The sequence below is a fragment of the Ambystoma mexicanum genome, chromosome 5q, assembly GCF_040938575.1.
Source record: "Ambystoma mexicanum isolate Mex_15411 chromosome 5q, UKY_AmexF1_1, whole genome shotgun sequence".
Classification (NCBI taxonomy): domain Eukaryota; kingdom Metazoa; phylum Chordata; class Amphibia; order Caudata; family Ambystomatidae; genus Ambystoma; species Ambystoma mexicanum.
Genome location: NC_090933.1, coordinates 78,463,940 through 78,489,605, shown reverse-complemented (window position 1 = coordinate 78,489,605; position 25,666 = coordinate 78,463,940).

Genomic DNA, 25,666 nt, shown 5'->3' with positions numbered 1-25,666 from the left:
AAGGAGGGAGGAGAAGTGCATAAAATCTACTTCTATCCTAGAAATTGCAGATGAGGAGATCATTGACTTGGATCAGCTGTCCAAAGAGAGTCAGGATGCCCTTACACCTGCAACTGAACCAAGTGTAGAAAAAAAGGGTGGGAGCCTTGGCACATCTGCATTATTGAAGGTAGATGTGCATAAGAATACGAGAAAGAACAAAACTTATACTACACAATTGGATCAGTTGTTCAAAGTGAGTCAGGATGCCCTTATACCTGCTACTGAACCAAGTGTAGAAAAAGATGGTGAAAGCCTTGGCACCTCTGAACTATTGAAGTTGGATGTGCATACGAATATGGGAAAGAACAAAACCTATACTACACAATTGGCAAAATTGAACACTCAGGAAACCCTAACTTCTAAAGCTGTGATACATCAAGATGCAGTTACGATTATTCCAAAGGCCCATTTAATACAGGGAAAGGGAAATGTAAAGCCTAACTCGGACTGCATCATTCAAAACTCACCAAAAATCACCTTAAATGAATATTTCCCCTCAGTAGGTAGATGCTGCACGTCAAAAAATCAGATTAAGCATCAGGATGGAGGAATTAGTGTCCCCCTAAAAATACCTCTGAGGAAATCATATAGTGAGATATGTATTAGTGCCTCGAATATCCAAACACATGTAAATAATGCACATAGACTGAGTAATGTAATGGAATCAGGAGTAGGAATTGGAAATAGTAACAAAATGAACGTAAGATGTGCCGATGCAATAATGTCGGATAATTGCTTACCGGATAAAAAGGAAAATGTAGTGATGGTAAATGGCCGGGGGAAAAAAGTGGAGATCTCTGAAGTACCTTTTACGACGCATCTTGGGAATTTATCAACAAACGATCTAAACAACGTGAGTACCCTTTTTGCCCCGAGCCACATCTCCATCCATGGTCCTGCAATGAGTAAGTCCCTACTTGAGAATCAAATTAACATCACTAACTCAAATAGGGATTACGATTTACCTGTTAGTGGGAGTACATTTTCACTTGAGCCGAATCCCTGTGCGGTTTCTACGACAACTACACAGGTTGTATCTTTAATGAACACAGAGAAAAGTACACCTGCTACTAGGCCTCATCGAAGTGAACTGGCAACTCAGTGCATCATTGGATTTGAGGGGGATGCAAAGATATTGGCGGATAATCGCATTAATCGATCCTATACATTCTCCGTATTTTCAAAAATACCTCAATTGAGAATAATCAAATCTGAGGATATTACAAGGGTTTCTCTGGCAAGTACAAATAATCATAGGGCTATTTGTTATCTTGCCTCTGAAGCTATAATGAAATTTATATGGTTTAATCGTGAGGAAATAGAAAAGGAGGGTCTGACGCTGTTTACTTTTGATTGTGAGTCGGAGGCTCTAATATTTCTAGAAACACCAGGCAAGGGTATTGAAAAAATTCAAACTGCAGGTGGTCCTTGCGTGCAATCTGAAGCAGGGTTGGAGGGAGGAATGCTGGAAATTTTGAAACTTGCAGCTAATACAAAAGGTCTACCATGGTTGGAACCTATGCTTTCGGCAATCTTATGTCCGAATCCCCCGATCCCGGCGAAATAGCTATGCATTGATACGCGCATGCAAATTTTATCATGGAATTCTTGTGGGTTTGTAAACCTGATGAAATGGCACTCTGCTCTAACCTACTCAGAACAACCTACTATAATAATGATACAAGAAACGATGAAAACTGACCCATTTGTGATTCCTGGATATTTAACTTTTACATCACCTGCAAGGAGATCTTTGTTAGGTCGTCCATCTGGGGGTTTGTTGGTTGGAGTCAAGATTTCCTTGCAGGCTCAATCAGAATTAGCTTGGGAATCTGTCAGTATATTGGCGATTCATCTTGTAATACCCTCATTTAGGTACTCATCTCTTATGATAATTTCCTTATATTGGAATCCAGCTGCCCTCTCAGTCGATGAAATGTTAGATGAATTAGATGCATGTTTATTAGATATATCTACCAGATACCGCACTTGTGAAATCATTATAGGCGGTGACTTTAATTGTGATTGTAGAGATTTGACTATAATCCATAAATTTAAATCATCCACTCTTTCACGTAGCAGAGGAGGCAAACTTAGAGAACTCCTCATGAGATAGGTGATCATGCACAACTCTCTACCTTTTTTCAACTAAAACTTAATTCGCTTATACCTAATATAACTCTGGCAGTGGTTGAAATAGATCGTCCTTTCCATTCCATCAGATGGAACCAAGGAATATGTAACTTTGTTGTTACACAAATCTCCTCAGAGATTGAGAGGATTAGAAGTGCAGGGGGAAATTACGATTATACATTGTGTATGCATTATCCAGATATAGTTGCAACAGCTCTTGAACGATTCCGCAATACACAAAGCAATGTGCAACATCCACATCCATATGATCATACATGCAAACTATTAAAAAGGTAGAAGAACAGGGCATTGAGATATTTAAAGAGAGGCAACTTGGGCAGCGAAGTTAGTAAGACAAGGAGGAATGGTATACTATTAGCTTATAAACATAACTTGAGATCTGCTCGTATTTCAAATTATAACGATGCAAATTGTACATTAATTCGTGCCATCTTAGCTCATGACACACGAGTAATCTGGCGCACTCTGAAAGCTGATAATAGACGTGTGGCAACGTTTTCGTTAAATTGTATTCCTGAGCACATTTGGCAAACTTTCATAAAGGCTAAATACCAACTACCTTGCAAATTTCACTCTGTCCCTGATGTTTCTCTCGAATATTCCAATATCCCAAGGCTGAACTGGGATTGCAACGATATTATATGGGCAATCTCCAGATTGACCTATTCAAAAGCCGCAGGACCTGATGGCCTTCCCCCCTGTCTTTATAAGGCAGATCCCGTGTTGTGGGCTGACATCATAAACCTTAAGTTTGATTCTATTATTAAATCTGGGGAAGTTCCACCCTCTTGGCTAACTGCCAATATAGTACCTATTTTTAAAAAGGGTGATCCATCTCTCCCAGAAAATTATCGTCCAATATCGTTAATTGATTCTGAGGCTAAGATCTTTTCTATCCTTCTCTTAAATGAATTGGAGAAAGTAATCAGGGCGAATGATATGTATTCGAAATATCAAACTGGATTCAGGAAGTCTATGAGTACAACCCTAAATGCTTTTATCATGTCGCATGTTATTGCTGGAGTAAAAGAAAGGAACTCTAATCCTGTATATATAGCAATGATTGACATGAGTTCTGCTTTCGACACGGTGGTCCGCAACTTACTGTGGAAGAAAATGTTGAAGTTAGGGATTCCAGCTGTGCTGATGTATTGGATTATTAAGTTGCATACAAACACTTCGTATAGAATAAGAATCTCCCCAGAAGGTGGGACCACAGCCCCTATACGTACAACAATAGGTGTGAAACAGGGCTGTAACCTCGCGGCTACCTTATTTAATCTATACCTATCCGATCTCGGTGAAAATTGGGAAAAGGGCGATTTGTTTTCTGTTAAAGTGGGGAGTATTCATTTGAAATGGATTGCATTCGCTGATGATATTATTTTGTTTGACCCTACTCCAGTAGGGCTCGAAACCAAACTCTCATTATTTGAGAATTTTGCAAAAGCACATAATTTGACACCTAACCCAGTAAAAACTGCCATTATGACCTTTGGAGTGAAATTAAAAAACGCGAATTTTAGATGGCAAATATTGAATACACAAATTTGCCGAGTGAACAATGCTATCTATTTAGGGTATTACATATCAGCCCTTAACTCTATTAACGCATGGTCAAATATTATTAGGAATAAAACTCGACCACTGTTGTCCCAAATGAAAAGGATTTATAGCCAATACTGCAAATTCTCTTTAATCCCGCTAATAGACTTTATGACATTAAAAGTCGAAAGTGTCATATTGTACACATTAGATATTTGTCTGTGTGACATGACTAGCGTGCTTGATAGTATACAGGGTTCTCTTTTAAAATCTGCAATGTTTCTCCCGATGTCAACTCCTAATGCCATTATTCGACATGAACTAGGTCTGGTTTCATTATCAACTCGTTGGAAATGGAGACAATTGTCCAATTACGTTAAAATTCATTATCCTCCTATTAACTCATTGTATATCGATTTAAATAAAATGTTGGGCATGCAAACTCCAAAATCCTTTTTTAATTATCAATTGAAAATGCAACAAATTTTAGATAATATAAATACAACCATTGAGGACATGCAATATCGTCCCGGTTTTGTTAAGAAAAAACTTTTTGAAATGGATTGGTGTATTACCATTGATTTAATTAAAACCTATGTGTTGTATAAGGAATACAGTATGCATGTAAAACAGCGCATTCCACGTTATGACCATGTTTTGTTATTCCCTTGCGAAAATATCCGAAAGGTATATATTCGCTTTAGATTAAATCTATACCATACACGGGAACGGACTAAAAATTGGGAAATGAATAAATTAAATGATCGCGTGGGATGTCGATTTGTTGAATGTAATGAATCGTACGAAACGTTGAAACATTTTATACTGTACTGTCCGCATTTTAAGAATACAAGGACACTCAAATTGAGGAAATTTGCGGAAATTGAATTTGAGGACTGTCTTGAAGTTTTGTGGACCAGAATGATGCAGGGATGTCACAAACCCTTAATATATGAATTGGCAAGTTTTTGTAAACACATTGAGAATGAATTAGAGCTATTTTTGTAATTGTAAAATGATTATTTGTAATATTTTTAAATTTTGTAAAGGTTCTGCATGAATTGTTGTGTATTATGAACCAAATGCAAATAAAAAAAAAAAAAAAAAAAAAAATGTAATGTGATATACATTTCATACAAGAATGGATCACCATATGTATTATTTATTTCAGTCTGTATGGGCCCATATTACCATATTATTGTGAAGCAAGTAGATATCCAAGGCCAAATGATAATGATGTGTTATTATAGAGCACTTACCCTTAAGTGCTTTATATAGAACAAATATACACCCAGCCTGTGTTGGTACTCTTTTATCATCCACAGAAGGATGAATGGTTGAGTTGGGTTTGCTGGGATTCGAACCTGCAGATCACACACACAAATCACAGCAGTAAGCGCTAAACCCCCTGAGCTATCTTACCGGCTATGGCTAGCTTACCGGCTATAGTAAACTGAGCAATAACGTACCTGAATGTTCTCAAAGTCAGAAAAGAAATTACACTCTGTAGTGGATACCATTAAACTGGTAACTGTGATTTAACAGCAGGCCAGTTCATCTGCAGGTCTGGTGCAAAGTTGGCCACACGTCAAGCCTGCACGGATCTACTTGTCAGGCTTCAGAGGTTGGCAAAATACATACCATTGGGTGGGTTCATAAGTATGTATTAGCCGGTCCAGTAGCACATAGAGTAGAGCACTCGCTGATGCAGGATTGAATCCCGGCAGAGCCAAACTCAGCCTTTTATCCGTCCGAGGTCGATAAATGAGCACCACACACCATGGGTAATAATAAGCAGCACTCAGATAGCTGAGGGTTCGTAGCGCTATATAAATGCTAAATTATTATTATTATTATTTTTATAATAATAATAATTATTATTATTATTATAATTAATGCATTTAGAGTAGCACAGGGAAAGCATCACACTCACTCGGCATCCCGTACTCTGGGCACTCGTTACCTCCTACATGCGAACAAACATCCTGAACAACAAGCCAGAGAGATAGGAAAGATAGACACATACAACAAAGCATTAACTGTGGCACAATGAAATCCATGGTCACTTTATGTGCTATGGTCAAACATTGCTACACTGTACACAAGCTTTTAGGCACAAAGATTTTGTCAAGTGACCGAGGACACCGAGATGGAATCTCTTGTGATGTTAGTAATAGAGACAGTGGCAGAAAAAACATGGGTACAACTGCAACTTGCAAAAAGCAAAATACATAGGGCCTGATTCAAGGAAATGTTTGATAATGGCGCAATCCCATAGGAAAATGCTCTGTGAATCAGGCCAATAGAAATTGATGCTTATTCTACTCTAAATGCTTTTTGGAGGGTTTTGTCTGCATTGTGAATTTGAGGTGTTTAGGAACAGACTAAACCAGTAACTCTTTAATGAGTCTAGCAATTATTGTATAGAATTCCAGAAAGACAAATTATGTGTTATTCCTATTCTTTCATATTTAGGGTCACTGCTCAAAGTGTTACATTTGTGGAACCCCTGTTTTTTTTTTTTTTTAAAGAATCCTGAACAAGAAAGCCAACCACTACATAAACAAAGAGCCACATGGCACTGGCCACAGCCCAGGAGCTACAATTTGTAAAAAAAAAAAAGGATTTTATTTTTTTAGAGGTAGCAAGGGAGACCTCAGGGGCCCTCAAATGACGTCCCTGCTGAAAGCTCTCTGTGAGGTGGGCTCGAGATGGGAGCATACCTCCTACATAAAGGACTTACAGTAAGCCGGTCCTCCGTCTCTTCTCTGGTGTCCTGTTCCTCTGCTGGTCTCCACACTCACCACGCCGCTTTAAGAAACTCAACAAGACTATACATAAAATATCCAAATCTTCATAGTTCATCATGTATCACATCGCTGTTAAATATGGGCTTATTTCATTTTCCCTAACAAAGGCCTAAACCTGAATCTGCGACGAGTTAGAAAATGAGTGAAATGTTCTTCCTGACCCATTGGGCATAAAGAGTTGTTTTTCCCATTTTCCCATCTTGTGCGTTTGTTCAGGGCTAGTAAATTTCAAATGATGAGTAGGACCCACCTTCTGCAGTCCGATAATCTAATCCCTGTAACATCCCCTTGTTGGTATGACTGACTGTCTGCGTGCAGTGTATTTATTTTATGCACCTCTGCATCTCCTCACTATTTAATCGCTCTTGCTTCAATTTCCTTCCTTAAGCGGAGTGTTGCAGGTTGGGGCCAGGGAACAAGGTAAGGGACCATGGAATAAGGGGAAAGGGTGAGTGCAGCGGGGAGCATAGAATGCGGCAGGCACTCCAGCTACGAGATTAAGCGCCTAATTTACAAAAAAGCGACTTTGCACTGCAAAAGTACTCTTTGCACCACGATAAAGGGGCCTAATTTACAAAATGGGCACTAGGTCTGTGCGAATTGGGCCCGATTCATGGAATATTTGCCTGGTTCAAAGTGAATCTGCACTGCTGAAAAGTGACTTTGCACGGTTCCATGATTCAGGGTTGGTGTCGGCATTGCAAAGTCACTTTACAGCAGTCCAAATTCAATTTGAAACGGGAAAATATTCCATGAATCGGGGCCTTAGTGTTTTTTTTGCTGTAAATTAGGCCCTAAATCTCCAAGTTTCACCAATAAGGGGACACCTTTAAACACGCCCTGTTTTAATAAATAATCTTGGAACGGATTACTGGGGTCTCAAAGTTCCACAGGAACAATCAGAACCACTGTGGTTCCAAATATGCGTGCCAGCTTCCAAAACACTGCCTTACTTGGAATGGATTTAGAGTTTGCATCAAGCTCCACATCTCTGATGTCAGCTCTTCCTGTCAAAGCCCGCTCTTCACCCTATCTGCCCGCTCTTCACCCTATCTCAGCAGTCCTTCCACCTATATCACTGCTGTAGGATATTTTGTGTAAATTTGGGGTCTGGCGGTATTTTCTTACTACCAAAAGAAGAGTGGTAGCTTAGAAATACTTATCCTTGCGTTTAGATTGGGTTTGTCCTCACATCATCCTAGAGACCATACCTTATTATATTATATTGGCTAATCCAGTAATATGTATTGGTGGCGATATTTGGTGGTAGTAAATTACTTAGTGGTGAGCATGATTTTCCTTCCCTACATTATAGCCCCATCATACACAAAACTTTCCTTACTATTACAATACTCTTAGTGATCTATAGAGGACCTTGGACCTACATTCAGAGACACCACACTTTTACATAGTTTGCCACCCACAACCTGTGGCCGGTATCACTGATTTATTTACACCAGTGAACTATGCGTCCGTAGGCCTCATTACTGATTCATAGACCCCCAGTAATCTATATATTGTATTACATTTCCCCCAGACAACATGCACTGGGGAACACATGCATACATCTATTTACTGCCACTAAGTCTATCTTATATTCCATCTGCATGTACAAATTGGCAGCTGTATTACCAAAGAACACGAATTTTCCCCACATCCGCATAGGCAAACTGAAAACAATGAAAACTCAGAAGCATTTATATATATATATATATATATATATATATATATATATATATCTTATATTGCGAACAATTACAATGTACAAAATGAGAAGAGAAAAACAAAACCACAGATACAGTGCAAATAAATCTTTTCAAAAACAGGCATCACATTTGATGAATCAACACATGACACATGAAAATGCAGGATATTTTCTTTTGCTTTGCTACTCTGACTGCTTGGTATTTTTAGAACTCATTCGCCAAACAATCGCAAAAGAATAACCTCACTTCGACCTTGTATGATTACCAAAGATTTGCAGTTCCCTCTCCCACACGGCCTCTTTTCAGAAGAGCAGGCCCAGTTAGCAGGGGTTGCCTTTGTAATCTCAGTGTCTGATACGCACAGCATAACTTCCAAGCCAGTGCCAACACCAAGATCATCTGTCTCCCGAGCCCAGCAAAAACAAACTGACTCTCCTTCTACCCTTGTTCCCGCAGCAAAGCTCTGCATCGTCCCATTCTGCCTATGTAGCAAAACTGCAGATACACTCCTCCAATCAAATTGAAGTCAGCATCACCCTTCCTTTAGCACAATGGACCAGTTACACAATGTGCAACTGTAACTAATATCATTTCCTGGTATGCAGGCTCTCTGCTTACTCCGAACACAGAACAATAAGGGAGAAAAATTCAGTGCACATTTGAAAAACGAATTTCAGAATATGTATTTTCACCCCATTTGCACATAGAGATTACATTATAATGTTGATAAGTTAGCTCTAGTAATTAGTAATTGTTAGCTAAGTCAGTTAGTTAGATGAATAATGTAGTCTACTAATTATGAGGTATTTCAAAGAAGAGAGAAAATAAAATCTGGTGCACTTTAAACCTGCAGCTTCACATTGCTTCTTGCTGTATTGACAGAAAATGCAATAACTGACACTTATTTTTTTAAAAAAATACAAGAGATATGTTTACTTGGAAGGCATGTATTTAGGCTTTAGCAAATTTTGCCCATTGGTGGTAATTGTGATGTATAATTAGCACTCTATTGTGCTAGGTGCTCCTATTTATTTCCCCCATAGACACAACCATGGCTTGTGGGTACACATCTTATGAACGAGTCTTTATTAATCCTGCAAGCACCCGTTCTGGTGAAAATGCAATAAATGCAAATATAAATTGAGATTATGAGTATTTAAGAACATCGAAAATGTGAAATCAGCGACTTTATGGCAATCAGAGGGAAGACTACAAAATTCTTTTTGACGTGATGAAAATATCTCAGTATCTTATCCCTACACGCTGCACAGTCTTCCAGCGCACACTATTGAAGGGTTTGCGCACATTGGGCCTGATTCACAAAGCTTTTTTCATTGGGAGTGCACCACTATAAAACGCTTCTGCCAATCAGGCCCATTATGTTTGATGAACCCTATTGGACATCCTTCCAGAGTGCACTGAGGGTAGCACTGGAATTTGAAAAATTCCTTGACTGACTTTGAGGGTGAAGAATTGACTTGTAACCACTCTCCTATCACTGGGTAAAGGGGTGTGCCATATGTATCTCATTCAAAGTCATGGGAGAAACCATTCAGGGGGGTGACTGAGAGTTGACTCTTAGAGGTCTTTAAAGAAAGACATTTAATGAAACTCGGAACCCAACACCCCTATATCCACTCTTCTGCCTTATTTGGGAAACATGAATGGCCCTAGGAAGGGTGTAGATGTGGGGTGGGAGGGGCAAGGACCCCCAGGGGACCCAAAGGGGCCTCCAATAAGCAACATGACATATGACATGTCTGCAAGTAAATTGCCTAATCAGGAAAGGATCCCAACTAAATCACAGGAGCTTGAGCCACCCACTCAGCTGGGTTGCACGGGAGACTTGATACCCCTGATAGGTACACACAATACAGGGGAGCCCCCCCACCGTGACTGGCCCAAAACTAATTGCCTTAAGAAAATGTCCTTCTTCTATACAGAATGGGGCTGAGTGGGTATACCCAGGTATGGGACAACCGACCGTCGGTCATGATGATTAATATACCCAGACTACCCCCTAGAACTTGTGAAGAGCCTGAAAGTCTAAAAAACAAATCCACACATTGGATTTGGCATATAAAGGGTTGTTTATCTGTTATTCATGCAGATATAGTACAATGCCATAGGGAGGTATTTCAAACTCTTGCAGGGACTATATACAGATCTACCTTGGATCTTGGGATCTGGTCGAGGGCATATTAGGGATCGACCGCAGGGCATACCCCACTAATAAAACCAAGATTGTACTAAGATCTGAGGAATTCCTGCAACACCTGTGTGCAAGTAATAACCTGCCTAATAGAATGGCTGGGCACCTTGGCGAATGTCCAAGTAGGGCAACAAACGAATTCACATCTGCCCAGCACAACTATACTTGTGACTTGGAAGAAGCAGATTGACTGGGCACAGCGAAATATTGTAGTAAGGAAGAGAGAAGGGGAACAAGGATATTGTCATGGAAGATTGCATGTCTGAATAAACTGATGGCCGACCCGCTCTGGTGCGACTTTGTAAGACGGTTCAACATAATAGCACTAAAGGAGACGTGGGCTATCGAACCCGTCTTTCTTCAAGGGTATCAATCATTCTCTGTGCCCGTCTTAAAAAATCTGAACAGGCAGACCTAGCGGGGAGTTGTTCATCTGACTGGAGATAAATTTAGGTTGGAGGGCAGAGGAGTGTCAAACAGGCTCCCCGGACCTCAAATCTCTTTATATCACAACAGGGGAGGGGAAGCTATTAACCTTTTTAATATATACAATAGTCCCTCCAACTCACAGGGAATGGAGACACTTACACGTTTCAAGGACTACTTAGAACTGAAAGACATGAGTGAAAGAACAGACAAGCTGACCCTGGTGGTAGGTGATCTAAACCTCCAAATCGAACCCCTGGCCGAACTGGAGGACATGTTGGAGGATCAGGACATGGCCTGGGGTATACCGGATTTAATGGCCACAGCCCCAAAACGAACACACAAGCATGCAATACAATCAGCCTACATACTACATTATTTCAATCTAAGAGCATGCAATGGGCTAGCCCCAAAAGATGAGCCAGCCATAAAAACGCTTAATGGGCACAACGGATCGTTACTCATAGATTACATCCTAATCTCAGCACCTCACTGGGTAAGGGTTGTTGATTTTGAGGTAAAGGTCAGAATAAAGAGCGAGCACTCCCCCTTGCTACTGGGCCTTAATGACAGAGGGGGACCTTCTCATAGCTTGTCAGCTCTAAAACATAGCCAAGCACTGAACATTGTTGGCCATGCTCATAAATATGGGCTAAAATATTAGAAAAGGAGACTAAACCTGCATTATATGCATCTAACCTCACGAAAGTTGAGGTTATATGCAATATTAGTACCCGGCGAGGGCGCAATCAGAATGATAGAGCCATTCTGATTGGCCCTCGCCGAGTTGTTACCAGGCCGGGAATCCCTCCTTTGGCATTCCAAGGCCTTTGTCCCCTGAGGGGGGCGTGGCAGCCCCTCAGCCAATGAGGAGGCTCGAAGCGGGGCCATCCCCGCTCTGCGCCTCCTCACGGCTGGGGGCTTCCCTCATCCGCCGCCGGGGACGCAGGTACATTTTTTTTTCCCTCTTCCCTGTCCCACGACCGCCCTCCCAACCCCACTTACCTTCTTTTTGATTCTTTTTCGGGAGCAGAGGCGCTGGGAACACTTGTGTTCCCAACGCGTCTGCTCCCGATGGCTACCATGGAAAGGGAAAACGGACTCCGTTTTCCCTTTCCATGGCAGCCATTTTCTTGGTTGTTTCTTTTTTTTTCTGTCCCGAAACGCTGCAGCAGCCCACTCCCCAGATGAAATTTCTAAATTTTTCTGTCGCCCACTTGATGGTCAATATCTCTTTCTCTATTGCAGCATATGATTTTTCTGGACCTTTTAACAATCTTGATGCAAAGGCAATTAAAACCTCTTTCCCATCAACTTCCTGGGTGACAACAGCCCCAAGGCCCAAATTGCTAGCATTCGTCGTAATTATAGTCTTCTTTCCACTCTTGAAATTCTTTAATGATGGTGCTCTACTCAACTCCAGCTTGATATTTTCAAATTCTTCTTCACATTCCACATTCCACTCAAAGATTTTCTTCTTCAGAAGTTCGCGGAGTGGAACTGTATGCAAGGCAAAATCTTTTATCAATTTGGAAAAGTATTCTGCCATCCCAATGAACGTGCGCACCTCTTCGTTCGACTTGGGTCTCGGCATGTTTTCTATAGCATCAGCCAACTGCTTCTTTGGTCGTATACCATCAGCAGATATGGTATGTCCATGATATTCAATTTCACTGCGATTAATATTACATTTGTCTCTACTAAGAGTCATGCCCGCCTCATATTATTTCTTATAAACATGTTGTAACCTCTCATCATGCACTTTTTGATCAATAGCATGCACCAATATATCATCTTGAAAACAAATAATTCCTTGATCACCCTCAAACAGTTTGTGCATGATCCTTTGAAATACTGAGGCAGCTGATATCAACCCAAAAGGTAGTCTCCTGTATTGGTACAATCCATCAGGTGTAATAAATGCCGTCATTTTCTTAGATTCTTTATGTAGTTTCACTTGGTGGTATGCTGAAGTTAAATCAAGAGTAGAAAAATATTTCGACAGCCCAATGGTGGACACAATTTCTTGTATATTAGGGAGTGGATGCCTGTCAGGGATTACACTCTTATTTAATTCTCTCATGTCCACACATATTCTCAGCTTTCCAGATTTTTTTTCTTAGCACAACTAATGGTGAAACCCACTCACTGGCATCTATCCTTTCAATGATTCTCTGATCTTCTAACAATTTAATCTCCTTCCTCACCTCTTCTCTCCTGGAAAGTGGAATGTTGCGCAACCTCTGTGCTACGGGATTATGATCGGGTTTCATTTTGATCTCATGAACAAATCCACAAAGGCATCCAATTTAATTCCTGAAAACTCCTTTTATTATGTCACCATTACTAATGGTATACTTAGATTCAATACACTGATTCACTGGATGCAGCATCTAATCTCACCTTGAGTTTGCTCTGATGAGTCCAACTCAACAAAGGTGTCCTTTCTGCTTTGTTAATGTGTATTTTCCCATTAGCTTTCCTCTCCTTGAATTTGAGCGTGCCCCAGAACCATCCGATGACATCTATCTTAACACCTCCATGTGCTCTGGGCCTTATGTCTGGCTCATGTAGATATTGCTGTCTCTTCCTGTTCCACAGATTTTGTGGTACCAGAGTATATTTGGCTCCCGAATCAATCATCATGTGCATGTCGATTCCGTCAACACACACTGTAGCCTGGGAATTTCCATTTCCTCGTCATTTTCTTCATCTGTTATGAAAAATACACATTCCTCTCCATCTTCATCACTGTAATTATCATTCCCTATCCAATTAGTAGAAGTACTTTGTATTCTGCAGCATCGGGCGTAATGTCCCTTGCCTTTGCATTTCCCACATATCATTTTTAGAGCAGGGTACTCTGGGTTATCTGCCCAATGATCTGTGCCATCACATCTGAAACACCTCCCTGTGTCCTTCTTTCTAGAGTCATCTCCTCATCTACGTGGGCTCTTCTTCCTCACATCAACGTTATTCACTCTAGGATTTGTTTATTTTTCCTTTTATCATCATTCCAGGATGATCTGCCACTCCTTTCTGACTTGTATCTTCCTTCTACTGGTATTTTCTGTTATTTGGGCTATGGATTCACTATTCTTGTTGGCGTTTGGCATTGTGGTTTTATCTTTTGAGATCTCATGCTTGATTTCAGTTGTCTGTAGTCTGCTCTCCAATTCCTTGACACACTTCTCGGTATGCTCAACCTTTTTGGCCACACGTAAAACTGTGTCCAGAGTGGGATTATCTTCAGCCCATAAACTTTCTCTTACTTGGCCACTCCTACACTCTAACATGAATTGATCCCTCAATCTTTCATCCAACTGAGCATCAAAATTGCATGTTTTAGCTAATTTCCTTAAATTTGTAATGTATTGTTCCACACTTTCACCTTCTCCTTGAGTCCTCTTCCCAAATGTATAACGTTCCAAAATCGTACTCAACTTCTCATAATGCTTGCTCATTTTCTTCACTGAACGTTCATATTCATTCAGGTCAACATCTTCATCAGGGGGTAGTTCTGGCAAGTCTTCAAATTTCTCTTGCCCTGCTGGGCCTAGACAGTGTAATAGAAGAGACTTCCTCCTCTCCACGCTGCAGTTCTGACGACATACAACGCCAGCATAGTGTTCAAATGATTTGATCCACTCTTTTCCACAGGATTGCTGGGTCGCCAACCTCCGACAGAAAAAACATGGGTGGCGGCACACTGTTGAAAGACATGGTGGACTCCCCGCAGGCTTATGTCAGATAATCGTGTCATGCAGATTTGCTTATATGTTTCAAATTGAGTACTTGGAAATGTCCCCCTTGAACATATCATATATCTTGCAAGCTGTGGTGTTGACTGAGGCAGGCAATGTGGATTTATTTGCATAAAATGAGTTGTTCATTTATCTTTACTTGGCATAGCATGTTCAAAATTACGCTTATGTGCCAAGTATTTTCCAAATGCAGCTCCAATGCAGTATTAAAATATTGTCAACATGAATTTTCACTTACTCTTTGTGTCCATACAACTAATTTCATAAAGGTGCCCCTATATACCGTGTAATACTGTAAAAAATGATTAGACAGCAACGTGAGGAAAACATATCCGGAAATGCTTTAAAACCCGGAACAAAACACACAAAGATTGTGCCAGAGGCGCAGGCATAGGATAGCGCAAAGCACTCACTTGAAATTTAAACGCTCCAGCGTTTATATATATGGGGCAACGTTCACAACAAAGCCGGGATCGCCGATGGAGCGGAGCGGCCACAGCGTTTGTACGTAGCTGCACGGCCCGCTACAATGCTCACAGGTCACAATGGGGCAGTGGGGCCTGGGACTAATCCTCGTCGCCACTTGAAGTGGTCGAGGTAAGGAAAAGGAGATTAATAAGGTTCTAAAAATATATCTTTATTTTACAGCCTTTGTTATATATATAATCTGATAGTAATAGGATACAAACAGGCCCCACCGACTGTGGCTTTAACGATTCAGTATTATTTGAATCTCAGTGTTCTCTCACGCCCTCCATCACCTAACATTCCATCTCTCCTTTCATCACGAGATGAACTCCTTGTGGAGCCTCGCAATGAGAGAAAGGATATGTATATTACAGGAACCCAGCAAATGTTGACCAATGCCCAATGTGCTGGATGGCACGCAAGACCACACTACACTCCATGCTCCTATGTTCTAAATGCAAAATCCTTAAGACTCATGTATTTGAGACCCAAACTTCAGGGTGGCTGGTATCAGGGATACCGAAGCAGCTATGACTTTTTTGTGCCAGAGTGTTGACTCTTTCGTGGTGTATGGGTCCGCCCGGTACATCCACAGGGCTTGGCTGTTATGGAAGACATTTTGCAACCCAAGCCCATTTTTTCCTGCTGCCGTGCCTATTAGTCGAGCCCCCTCTGAGCCCCTGAGACGGTGAGTTGGGTTTCTCCTTTGTTCTACCAAATAAAAGCTAAGGAGGTTGTCATTGAACTAACCCTGATTGATCTGGCGACTGTTTTAAAAGAGGTTGCGAGCAGGGCTCCCCTCTCAGATCCTAGATGAAAACAGTCTGTATATTAAGTATTTATTGAGGTAAATTGTTTGTACCCTGCGTTTTAATAATGTTTTTTTTTATGTCTGTAAATTATGTTTTTTACTTGAAGGTGAAAGCTGACTAAAAGTTTCTTGACTGACTGGCTTTTCTTTTCAAATTGATCAGGGAAAGTCCCTGTATGCAGAGATAGGATGGTGGTGGGTTTTATTAAATGATTTAGGAATAGAATTAGAAAGTCACAGCGCATGACCACAGATACAGTACCTTTCAGAAACATTACCTCACAGGTACTTGAAAATGATGCTTGCATGCCTGCTTGACAGCTCAATAGAGGCTGTACCTCATATTTTGGATTTTTCTTTCTGCATTTATTTTTCACAGAAGAGAAAATAAGAAGGAATATTGATCCAAAACTATGAGCTGCCTAATCTCATTCCTATAACACATTATCCTGATCTTTTCTGATTAACCTTTGCTGGGGGAACTACTTTGTAACTTTTCTAATTTAAATGTAAGTACACATGACGGATCTACGTGACTTTTCCATCGCGGAAAAGTCCGCAATGGAAAAGTTTGCATGAGAAATTTAGGCACCACAAAAGGTTCGATCATTTCTCATGCGAACATAATTTTAAAAACCCTACAAAACACACCCCCCCACCCACACCCACAACACATCCACAATACATCCCCACCCACACCCCCAACACACGCACACCCTACTTTACCTTTTAAAACGCTCTGTGTCCCAGCGGCACCAGTTCCCTTTCACTTCCATGATCGGCAACAGGCGCCGCAGGGTCCTTTTCTGTTTTTTTTTTTTTTGGGGGCAGCTGCAAGGGTTTGCCTCGCAACCCCTGCTCACTATACTGTGTAGCATAGTGAGCAAGGTGTTTCGGGGGGACACCCCCACAACCCCTGTTTTTTTTCCTTTTCTTTTTTTTTTCTCGGGTGTGCTGTGGGGGTGTCGTGGCGGACACCCCAACATCCCCTGCAGTGTTTTTATTTTTTAAATGCATGCCACCAGAGGCTTGAACTTTTGGTGTTCGAACCTTTGGTGGCATGAATTTATGACCTTTTTGAATAGGTAGAACTTTTTTTCAGTAATTTCTCCCGATTCCCACACGACTTAAGGGAGCAACAGAAACATGTACAATCCTGCCCTTTCAGAATTTCCGCTCTAAGGTCGTCCTATGGCCTTTGAACCATTTCCTAATTTGCCAGCTGAATATATTGTACTGCCTACTGCTCGTATTCACTGTGTATCTATTACCTTTCTGTATATTTGTATATTTTCCGGATATTACTTCCTCTTTTTACTATGTATATGTATAATTTTTTTACTGTGCGGTTGTAACTAAGCTTCGGAATCTCTTGTAAATGCTGCGCACTGGTACCTGAGGGTATGACCGCGCATTACAAATAATAAAACAAACAAACAACAACAATCAATATCGAATAAAACAGCAAATCGAATTCCAGCATAAGGAAAAACTGAATGGAAAGAAATGCATTTTTTAAAACGATTTATTGCCTTTGCAAAGAGACGCAAATAGTATACAGCATGAGTAACAGGAAAAGGTGGAAGGTACTCTGAAGTCACAAACAATACTCGGACAACAACAGGCCACCTAGTCCACAAAGCTAGGTGACAGCGAGGGCGTGGGCCCAGCCTTAAAATATTAAAAACTACAAAAATTCAATGACAAATCAAGTCAATAATGGACCATGGCGATCCATGATTCAGCCACTGGTGGACAGTTTGCAGGTGCCACACTTTCTCCAAACACCAGCCATCAATCCAAACAGGTATTCTATGAAAAGGAACACCACCTTTCCAGTAAACTCCCCCTGGTGGGGCCACCAGACGTCCCATTAACTTCAATGATGTGCACCACTGTACAGCATCGCAAGTTATGTCTCCTGCCAGTCGCCACTTGCTCTTCCAACTTCAGACACGCCTGGGACACTGCATGACTCCAACTTTGCCAAGGTGCACCCCATTCAGCAGGAGACATGTTGCCGTTACAGCCAACCCCTCTTGCAGTGTCCCCACACTGCTTGGAGACCTTCTCATTCTCCAGATTCCCAGCTCAGCCACCATGCTCCTCTTGCCCCACCAAAGCAGTCCCCCCGGCAGCCCGCGGACCATGGGGCGGAATGCCGGTGCTGTCGCTGGTGCTCTGCCCAGTCATGGGTGATGGATAGGAGGTCCAGTAGTGCATCAGCCTAACCTCTTCAAAGGGTGCTTACACAGATCAGTCAATAAGTTTAACGGCACAGCCGGTGGTGCTCCTATTATGCATCAAACTCCAATTTTCTTTAGTTTTTATATTGTAGTAAGACATTTTGTTTTAAAAAGGACCACTCCTCTAACCCTATTTCCAGACTGCAAGTCCATCATTCAATTATCAGTGTACAGCCCCCCTTAAGAATGCCCATCATCCCCATTTTAGGCAAATCCTCTTTTTGTACTGCTCCCAGACCCTGAGATAAGCCTCCATGAACCTGTTTAGTTTTCTTTTAAATATGCATATGTTTTGTTTACCTTGCTAAGCCTGCCCTAACTGCTAAAAACAAAAAACAAAGAGACGGCGGACAACACTTGACAGGCATGAGGGGGCAGGGGTGTGCTAAGGTCTGAAAAAGACCCGGGGCTGTGCTAATGTCAGAACTGTCGGAACTGGGGTCTAGCTAGCCTTTTGGTTGTAGCTCCTGAGATTCTACCCGTGACTACAACCAAAAGACCAGAGGCTATAACCCCTTTAGCCCCCCCCCCTAGCAACGCCTCTGTGAGGGGGTGTGGGTATGGAGGGAGAAATGGAAACAAATGCATCTTATGGTGGACCATTTCTAGCATTGGAGCATTGGATGCAAGACACATCACGTGGCGCAGCTTCACTAACGCATTAGAGGTGTAGATAGGGTAGGGTCTGAGTGGGCAAGGCCCACCAAAAATCTGTAAATGCCCACTCCTCAGTGCTTTGTGGGCATTTAAAGATGTTAATGTCACTGTAGTGGACCCAATCACATAAGCCTCAGGCCCCGCTTGTCAGACAATCCTGGTTACGACTCTGCGGTTGTGTGAAGTTGCATATTGACATACTGCACAAGGCTACTAATACCATGCTCTTGATTCCTACTGAACTATGAAGGCCATAATGGCATGCTTGTATTTCTCAAAATGTCAAAATGGCAGGGGTAGGCAAATCAGTTCATCAAATAGATCTGTCTTCAGTAATCTACATGCAAACTGCAGCCACTGGTTTGAATCCCAGAAAGGACGACTCAGTCTTTCCTCCATCCAAGGTCGATATATTGAGTATCGTTCAATTGGGTATTTGAAACATCTGTTATTACAAAGTTTAGAAGTGGAATGAAGCAGTATACTGATAGTTGGCATTATTAAGGGGAGAAAGGTAGGGGGGGATGAACACGGCTAATTCCGTTCCACAGGAAATTTGGCGGATTTATAGGACATTTCACTCAATCCGTCAATTTCACATGCAGAGCAGAATTGGCAGTTTGGGCCCTTTTCCCACCCAAAATTTTGTTTTCCAAAATTTCGTTCTTTAAAAAACAACATTTTGAGCAGAAAAGGGGTGCTGCACCTTTAAATTACGTTTTTCCATCAAATTGATTTTTTTGTGTGTTCCAAGCTGCGCAAAAAACAAAATTTCGCTGCAAAACAAAACCCGCCACAAGTGCAGTGGGAAAGGTGGAAAATCGCCCAGTCCGTGAAATGGAATTATTGCCGAATTTCGCCAATTCCATTTGACTGGCGGGATTTTTCGCCCATTCCTAGAAAAAGGCGCACACTTTTGCACTGGCAACAAGGAATAGCAGTTATATGTGCAACTGGGGACAGAATGTGAAACCTGCAAATGAAGCTTTGGGTAAATATGGCATAACAACCGAGGCAACCAAAATCGAAGGAAGAGCAAAGGTTCACATTTAAAATGGAGTCGTGATATACAATGTCATAACACAGAGCTGCCCAAAAGGCGTAAAGAATTGTGCTTTTCTCGCTGCATTTTAAGAGTGTGCTGGTCACTCCAAGGGCAGCTGTAGATTTTGCTGTCTTCTTTTAGTATTTCTTCGCCCTCAGTTTGGTCGTCCTGGCACTTTAATGGGTCGTATTGCAGATATATTAGATTGTACCATCTTCTCCAGAGATAACATATGGTCCAGCTCTATATGTCTTGCTCTGTGATCTATCTGTTGATGCATAAGACTACGGGATGCAATCTGTACCCTGCCCGCTTAGACATAAACAAGAAAAGCCCTAAGCAGTCCACTGCCTGGACGCCTCTGCTCTGCAATGTGGATGTACATTGACCTGAGCAGAAAAAGCCTTTTGCACTTTTACATCGGGCCAGTTGTACAATACTGCAATTTATCTACAACACTACGATTTGAGACATTTGTCTCGGGTGCCACCAGGCGTGCCATATTGGCCTTACAAAACCGATCCGGCATTTAGCCTGGAGCAGAGTCAGTCCCACCAGAAGCATTGGTGTGTATCTATCTGTGTGCTTTGCAGGTCCTGACAGCACTAAAACCCACAGGTTTCAGAACAGATTCTCGTTTTCTTTATGAAGCCGACAAGTAAATGAAAGGGCTTTAGAAAAGAGTGGGAACATTTCCCTCATTGTATGACCATTGTGAATGGTGTCTCCGTGCTCAGCTATAGAGGACTGTCCACGAGGTTACTCACAGACATGGCTTTCGTTGTGGTGTTTATGTGGTATCAGGTAAGATTATCACCATAAATACAGTCGCCATACATAATGTTGCCGGGAAAAGGCAGTGGCGACATTATATATGGTGACCATATATATGGGGTCAGGTGGGGCAGGGGTCGAGGAGGTGTGTCCTCCGCTCCCCTTGGGGGGAAAAAAGGTTTTGGGGGTTGCATGGGTGTCCCATGCCTGTTCAATGTAACAATGTCCCTGCAAAAAACAGCAATTTTCCTGCGACTTTTTTTTGCCAGGCGTCACTTTTGCAGTGACTTTATTGCATGGAACCGTTTAACCATTTATGCTCCTCTTCCCCGCCCAGGAGAGCCAAAGACATCCGGAGATGCCTGCTGCTCTACTTCTCCAAGTGCTCGTCCTATTTGCATAGGATTGCATAGAGCTCAGCATTTAAGGGGTTAAATACCAAAGCACGTTCCTTGCCCTCTACCACCATTCTCCTTCATATCCTCATCCAACATCCTTTCACACCCTTCACCTGGGGCCTCCGTGAGCTCGCCCACCTGGATCCCCACTCTTCCTCTCTCCCCTTTCATGCCACCTTATCCTGAACATCCTCAACTCTCCATGTTGACACTGTGGGCTCTCCATGTACACGAAATATAACATGGAGCACCCTTCTTGTCTCTCTTAGGGAGATTTCCCTTTTCCCTCCACCCTCCCAGCTGCCCCTTTAGGGTATTCGTGGACTCTGGGTTGCTCGATCACTTTGACATACGTCTTCTATTCTAACTTATGATATTGACTCCCATCATCCCCCTCGTACTGTGAAGTATGTCACTGAAAAATGTCTTCCCCACTTTACACTGCCATTCTTGCATTGTTGCACACTGACATGGTTACTGTTATCACTCCCCTTTTCTATCTAAGAAAGACAGTGTTGTTGGCAAAGTGATCAATGAAGCCAACCCTTCTGACACTGAGCACAATTACCCTGCTCCCTCCTTCACTTTCTCTCACCCATGCCCTAAACCACAGACCACCCTCCCAGCCATTTAACTGCTAGGGTCAACCATGTGCTTTAGCATTCCCCTTCTCTACCTGCTCCAGACAAGTTCAGCTATGGCACTTAACAAAAACAATCTTTTCTCTGTTCCCAATCTTGTAAGCTATCAATGACTCTCCAGCCCATGCTTTCAACACATCTTCCAACTTGCTCAACTCAGCTCTTTCTCCTCCTCACGCTTAGCTGAAGACCTTGCCAGCTATTTCTAGGTCTAAATCTCTAAGATACAGGACACCTTATCAGCCCTCTCTACTCCCTTTCTCTTCTCTTCACTGCCACCACACCTACTCTTTCCTCACTCTGATAGTTCCCATCTATTGGTCCAGTGAATCTAGCACTTAATCTCGGGTATAATTATTATTATAATAATTATAATTGTTCTTTTATGATGCGCTTAACACCAGAAATTGGTGTCTAAGCGCGGGACCGAAATTTGAACCTGTGTTGTGCTGCAATATCTTGCTTCCAAGACAAATGTGTTGCCCCTGGGCTATCCCCCCTCACCAAACCTAAGCTGTGCTTCCCTCCACTCTTCAACTTTTTTTACTTTTCTCCGGTGTCCTCCCAGACTGCTTCAAATTCTCCCATGCCAAAGCCATTTTGAACAAACACACTCGTCACCACAACAACCCAACCAACTATGAACCTTCTCCTTTGCCCGTCACTTTTGCAAATTTCTCAAATGCGTAGTCTTCAACTACATGGCTACCTACTTGATTGGCAACAGATTTAGTGACCACCTCCAAAAACGGGTTCAGCAGAAGACACTCCACATAGGCAGGACAAACTTAAGTTTCTAAGTGCTTCAATGTGAAACAGAAATGACAATCTAATCTAGTCAGCATTCTCCTTGATCTATTAACTGCCATTGAGGCAGTTTATCAACCTTCCCTCCATCAGAATCTCTCACACCTTGGTATTCAGAGCACCATCCTTGCTTTGGTGGCCTCCTTTCTGGCTAATTCTAGATCTCTTGAAGTGGAGTGGGGCTGTCAGTGGGCTGTTCTTGCTGTCCTTTACACCTGGAGGTGGAGCCAGGACTCTGGGAGGAGTGAGTGGCTGGCTATTGCAAAAAACCCTTCTTTCCTCACTGTAGCGGTATGAAGCAGAGCGTAGCCGGCTGTGGGCTGTTCTTGCTGTTACTGCTGCCATGATTGACCCCTGATTCCAAGTCGAGATACCAGGTGTTGTAGGTTTACCAATGCCTACCAGCATACCGGCACCCTAGTAGTTTATATCTTAACATCCCAACATCACTCGAGGATCTAGGGCGATGGATTTTGCGTGTAGGCTCCTAAATATGTTACGCATTTGGCAACGGAGGTTCCTTGTCTGGCCCCATTTCTTTTTGTCTTAATAGTGCTATCCAGTCCAACTGGACTGTGAAAAGGCTCTCGAGATAGCAAGGTGTAATCAACCAATGAGATCAGCTGTGATAAGCTGGTGTTCTGAGACCGAGAACCTGAGCCCGAGCATGTGCGGAGGCAAAGTGCAGACAAGTTCACACTGCAGACGAGCAGAGGTGGTGGCACGGAGGAGTCAAGGCACAAAGGGACAGAGTACAGTGGAATTGACTGACCTGCCACTCCGTCATTCCCTTCTTTGTGAGGCTAGCCTGAGGCTTCCATCCCCTCTCTTGGGTACTGGCACACAGAACGGTATGTGTAATGATGGGTGCACCGTGAAGGAGCCTAGCTGGATCCTGGTGAAAACAGGCAGCACCTGGCAACACCTGATGGCGATTAGGCGGCACGTGGAGCACTATGAGCTGAGTAAAGCTGTGGATAGCTTGGCTGTTTGAAGGTTAGGTTAAAATCCCAGGCGGTGGAGGGCGAGCTATCTATAGCCCAAGTAGTAAGTTCTCTGGAGACATGAGGAAGATATGGCAGGCTCTGGGGGGTGGAAAAAGTAAGACTAGGCAAAAAAGCTATTCATGCGGTGAGCAAATCTCAATGGATCACCCAAGTTGAGACGATTCCCTCCGTACAGATCCATGCTGAGATAGGGAACTGGCAAGATCCCCCGTCTCTCTCAAGATTGCAAAGCTTAAATCATCTAAAGTTCCTGGCCCCGATGGACTGACTGCAGTGGTGTTAAAAAATGGCCCGAGCACTGGGCGACAATCCTAGAAATACTGTTTGAGAAGGTGATGAAGGAAGGTAGTATCCCAGTTTCATGGCTGTGGGCAATTCTAATTCTGGTGTATGAGAAAGGAGATCGGATGCTTGCAGGAAACTATCGCCTATTGGCCATGTTAGACGTTCCTGGAAAGCTGTCTGCCTCCTTTCGGTTAGATCGCTTACAGTCATGGTCAGATTCTAACAAGAATGGAGAATATGCTTGTTATCAAAAGGCAAAAGACCTAGGTCATGCTTTTTAACCAGAAAATAGTGGGCCGCCCGGTATTGTCGATTGAGGGGACCATAGTTGATTACACCGAAAGCTACAGATACCTGGGGGTGGAACTGGAGAGTAGATGGAATTATCCCTTATGCCAAGCTGCCAGAGAAAGGAAGGCTATGCAATTAACTGCGCTGATTGCTGCCCAGGGCAAGAACTCTGGAGGGTTTAGCCTTAAAGGTATATTGAAACTATATAAACAGTGCTTCTGCCCAGCTGTCTTGTATGGCCTTGAATCTCTTACCCTGATGGATCTGTCCTGGGTGGCCAGAGAAGAGGCACGTTTCTGGCGTTCAATACTGGGACTTCCTCCATGTGACATGATGGAAATCATCCAACTGGAACTGGGCATCTGCTCGATGGCTACAATGCTCCTTCTGAAAGGTGGCCTACTATATCTGAAGGCCCTTACCAATCCACAGTGCAACCTATTAAGACTGTTGGGTATGGATTTGGCAAACAGAGTGAATTCTGGGTTTGTCAAGTCCACCTTAGGTCTTTTCAGTTCTATTGATTGGTCGCCTGATTGGGAACTTGGTTATTGGGAGCTATGGAGGTAGCTCAAGGAAACATTTTTGGATTGTAATAGGTTACAAGATCACTCGCATCTCCAGAGCCTGAAGTTATCTGAGTTTGCATCATATGTGCTGTATATCCCTGGGAGAGCGCAGCTTTACCTCATGCCATGTCCCTCTGGAAACGTGCTCAGGTTCCTATTGCTTCTCTGAATAAATAGTTTGCCAGTACTGGCAAATACGGGGCCCGCTAAGAATCTGAAGCAGACTGAAAGATTCAACAGGTTATGTAAAAACCATTGTTGCCCTGAAACTGGAAAGCACATCTTAACAGAGTGCCCTACTATGTTTCCTGCGGTTAAGTTAAATCTGGGCAAATTCATCCATAACTTGTCCTTGATGGATGAAAGGGCCTTTTGGCTCTGGTGTTTGAACACAGAAAATAAGAGTCTGGAGTTGGCCCTATATCGTGTCTGGCTGTCTTTTGAACAGTTGGTGGTTTCATGTGTTGAGCCGCTGTTGTCCCCTGTAAGGCCTTTCGAGGAAAAAATCTCTGGTTGATCTTCGGTTCCTTGATATCTGTTTGGAAAATCTCTGCTTGAAACCTTGTATGAATTTTACTTCTTTACTCACGTTTTGCATTTCATGAATTTACGAATGATTATCTACTTGTATGCATGTACGGTATTTTTAAACTTAACATTTTGAATTTTGTATTTGTATTTTTGTATTAGCGTCTCTTGTATTAGCTTTTATTTGTTAATGATTTTTATTTTATTTTATGTGTAAAGATTTTGACTGCAACACATTAAAGTATAACATTAAGATAAAATAAGTACTGAAAAGGATACTCAGGACACTCTGATGTTGAGACTGAAGTGGTTTATAGTGGGCACACCCCAAAAGCTCTGTGATGGGAAGTACAACCTGTAAGGGTAGAGTTGGTATTGCCTATATTGTTTGCAGTGGAGTCTTAATACCCTTCCATATTGGTCTGTAGTGGAGTGACACCACTTGTTAATGAACTGAATATTCCTCCAAATAATGGTCAC